Source organism: Notolabrus celidotus, chromosome 7, assembly GCF_009762535.1.
Source record: "Notolabrus celidotus isolate fNotCel1 chromosome 7, fNotCel1.pri, whole genome shotgun sequence".
In the NCBI taxonomy this organism is placed as follows: domain Eukaryota; kingdom Metazoa; phylum Chordata; class Actinopteri; order Labriformes; family Labridae; genus Notolabrus; species Notolabrus celidotus.
Genome location: NC_048278.1, coordinates 37,515,727 through 37,520,209, shown reverse-complemented (window position 1 = coordinate 37,520,209; position 4,483 = coordinate 37,515,727).

Below are 4,483 nucleotides of genomic sequence, written 5' to 3'. Positions count from 1 at the left end.
GCAGGTTGCTGACTTTGCTGAACATAAGGAGAATCGTCTGAGAGAGACTCTATCATATATACCGGTGTGACTTCTATTCAAAATGTTGTAGTCTTGTAACCTTTGTAGGGACCTAATCCCTGGGTTTAAAACATCATGACTCTGGGCGCCTGTATAGCTCAGCAGTTCAATCCTCCACCCCATGTACAGAGGCTGGTCTATCTGGTTCCTTCCTGCCTTCTGCTGCATGACATCCTCTGCTCTCACTCCCACAGTTCTCTCCTCTATTCTTTGCTGTTATTAATTATTATTATAATTAATTCACTAAGCACAAAATATAAGAAGAGTACAGCTGGACTGCACATCTAAGCAGCATATAAGGTAGTTAAAAATTAAAACTAAGAATATACAAAATTAAAAATTAAAAAAACAATAATAAATAATAAAATAATACAAAAACACTACAAATGAATGATAATCAAAAAAAAAAAAGAATAATACAAAAATACAAGCATATAAATAAATACAAAATTAATACAAATTAATAAAATGAATAAAAAACTAAATAAATATGAATTTTAATGAATAAATAAAAAGATAAATAATAATAATAAAATAATAGAAAAACACTACAAATAATTAATACATGTTTACAAATAAATAAATACAGAATACAAACAATATAAATAAACAAATTATACAAATTAATAAATGAATAAATCAAATAATCCCAAAAATTTAAAAAGAATGATAGTAAACTCCCACCTGAACAGCTGACTACACTCCATCAGTGTTAACATCATAATGAGGTTAAATTTAAGAGGTATCAGTCAGAGGCTGTGTTAATGCAGTGTTTTTGACACTGTCTACATCTAGCTGATATCATCACTCACTTTATAATCCTGGACTTTCACTGCAACCCTGTTTTTACTCTTTACATGAAGTGAAGGATTTCAGAACCTCCCCCTCTCCTCCTCCTCCTCCTCCACCTCCACCTCCTCCTCTTCCTGCAGCGATGTACGGCACTTGATGCATTGTCTCTTTATAGGCATGCAACGCCTAAACTGTTTCCATGGTTACCCCACCCAATAAATCCTCCTCTACAGGAGCGCTCCGCTTCAGCTATGTGACCTCCCCTCTGTGCGCGTTGTCTCCCCCTGACCTTGGATGTAAAAACTGAATTCCACAAGCGGCACCGGCAGCATGAATGGGACGGAGTGTGGACTTGAATACACGATCAAGAGACCAGGAAGTAAACAAAGGACTCTGTTTACCTCATCACGACAGAAATAATGCTGAGTTCATCCTATGTTCAATCAAGAGTCTGCTTTTGAGCATTGACATCTTGTTTTTGCAAAATACTATTTACAACACTTCAACAAGCGACTGAGGTTAAATCCTGCAGCACAAAACTACTGAAATATTACAAACTGTGTTAATCCGCCTCTAAAAGTAGTCCCAAACAATGTAGGATGTCTGTTTAGTAACTTTTTGCACGCGACAGTGAGCAGCTGATCGATAAACACTCTGAGACAAAGTCATGTTCGGTCCACACAGAAGCAGCGGGTGGTTAGTAGCTCCTGACCCAACTATAGTTTAATCATCAGTCCGTTCACTTACAACCACCTGGTCACCCTCATCGATCTCCTCCGCGCTCGCTGCACATTTTGTGGCCCTGTCTTTTGATATTTTTCTGGCGCTGGTGCAGGAACACAATGTCCCCATTCTCAGTCCGACCAACCAATCACTAGTTGGCTCCGTTTGTTTGTCAAACGGTGAAAAAAAGAAAGCAGACGAGCGCGACAGCAGACCTTTTGACTGGGTGAAATAATCAGAGCTGTGAGCCGTCATTCAGAGGACTGAGAGCCGAGAGACAAAGACCGACAGAGAGACTGAGCCACATGTGTCAGTTTGAGCTTTGAAGACTTCCAGCAATCAGACAAAAGTAGAATTTAATTTAATCTTCAACTGCTTTTAAAGAAAGGAGGTTCAGTTTTTTATGAATATCAGAGTGATGTTTGTGTGTCCCATTCAAACTCTAATGAATAGTGTACTCTCAGGGCTCGGGGACAAGACTCCCATTGTAGCATTACACACGACAGAATCCAAACAACAAGAAAGCTGCAGCCCTGCCAACGCAGACTCTGACAATCCCTGGATCTGCATCCGGGAGCTCCGGCGGTTAGAGAGCAAACAAACCGAGGGATGATAAGAACTGGATCCTCCAGCTGATACTCGTGTGTACACAGAGAACACATGGGAGCTTTATTACAGGAGAGCTCTCCTCTCTTTAACACACTGTTAGTCTCTGATGTGTCTGGGTTCAGGACCCTCGGATGATTGGCTTCAGGACAGATTTCACCTGCAGTAGAACAGGACGTGACAGCAGGGTTTGTCGCAGCTTCATGAAGGGGACAGGGCTGAGAGGTCTGCTGATGCAGCCTGTTCCTCTCAGGGTCGTGTGAAAATGTAATGGCACCGACCCAGGCCTCCAGAGCAAACCGCCGAGACGGCTCTGCAAGGAGAAGCTCGGTCGACACGGCTCCAGGAGCAATCTGACATGATGTGTGTTTCTAACCACAAACTCAAAGTGAGATGGGGGGCTCTAATTTTACACACAGACATTAATTTCAGAGTTGTATAACATCTTCCTTTAAGGTTTAAGGAAACGTTCAGCTCTCCAAACTGCAGGCATCATGTTTTAGAAGCCTGACTGATTTCAGAGACTTAAATCAGGACATGTGTTGCTCTCACTCAGACCCTCCTGTGCAGATGTCCTCTGAGATTCATTAAGTGCGATGGAAATCAATGATCTATCGCTTTAGGACACTTCCTGGAGGCTTACACACAGATTTGATGAACTCCACACCTTCACTGAGTCCAATGTGAGCACTTAAAGACCAAACCTCCAAAAGGAAAGAGGAAGCACTCACTACACGTCTCTCCTCTGCTTCTTATCTCATGCAACAGCCTTCATACTGCACTGTTTACACTATCCACACTCTTCATATTTACCTGCCGCACCCAGCAGGTGTTACATGCTGTCGTTACAGTAGAGGATATCACAGCTTGTATTATTTTGTACATCTCTCACACCTTTAATCCAAAACTTCAACAATTCACTGATTCATCTGTGATTGTTTTTTAAAGGATGTAGGAAACACAGATTATATTCAAAGGCAAGGTTTCTTCATGACGCTGTTATCTGTGATGTTTTTTATTTTGCCGTTTTAATGCCTCGGGTTGTTTCCCATTTTTATTTTAAAACATGGTGCTTTTATTTTGAAAGTTTTTCGCCTATATTCGATAGGACAGCTGAAGAGAGCAGAGAGCAGGGAGAGACATTCAGCAAATGTCACGGCTGGAAGACAAACCGGCGATCTCTGCAATGGGGACTATAGCCTCTGTATATGGGGCGCGCTTACGGACAAATTCCACCAGATCATGTCCGTCGGGTTTCTATTCTAGTCAATGTGTTAACTTCCACTGGATCCACTCCGTTGCATTCCGGCTGCTCTCTGATCCGGCAGGTCAGTCTCCGGATCAGATACACAAGACTTCTATTTGTGCCGGATGCCGGAGCACAACTCATCAATCTAGCAGAGCAGATGGAGCGGGGATAGGAAGTCAGGTTTCACCAAAACAAGATGAAAACATCCGGTTAATTTTCAGAATAAAACACTCTGTGTTATCACCAGATCGTATTTCACTTAACTACAACAACAAACCAAGTCATGATGAGCGGAGCCAGGCCTGGAGGTCAACAGGTCAGAGGTTTCAGAGGACCAGAAAGAACAACATTGATGAGGAGAGGAGGATGAGGAAGGAGAATCCTTGATTCAGTGATTACCCTGTGGGAAAACCCCGGTCACATGACTCGAAACTGAACGATCCAGCTGAGTTCTGAGAATGCAACCGGTGGGTGTTGACAGACGAGAGAGCACGGATCCGGACCATAGGGGATTAGAGACTGACTGGACATGGATCTGGTGGAAGCCCCGATGTTAAGGTGCTTTTCAACCAGAAACTTCTCTTCAAGGAACTAATTGGTTTCTGTAGCTCACTGTTTTGCGTTTTCACTGCGGCCTGAAGATTAGGCAAATCAGGACAGTGACTTATGGAGAAGCCATAAAAGTAAACACACTACATTACCAGACCAGTAGAGGGCAGTAAGAGGGAGATGAAGGGCCACATGAGGCGACAGAGCTGAGGACTCCTTCTGTATTTCAACAGTCAGAACACCGGTTAAAGCAAACGTGCCTTACACATGTATCAATGCAGGACAATTTGAGAACAGGAGGCTAGCTTGTTTCCGTTAGCAATGTGCAGATCTCAGACAAAATGAGCAGACATACTATGAGTTGAGGGCTGTGATGACCCTGTACCAGCTATATTTATGGCACAGGTGTGGTAAAAAAAAGGACTACCAGAATGCTTTCAGAGTAAAAGTCAAATCCTTCTGTTTAACACAATGCTTTTATTCTGAAATTTTGTCCTGGAAAGT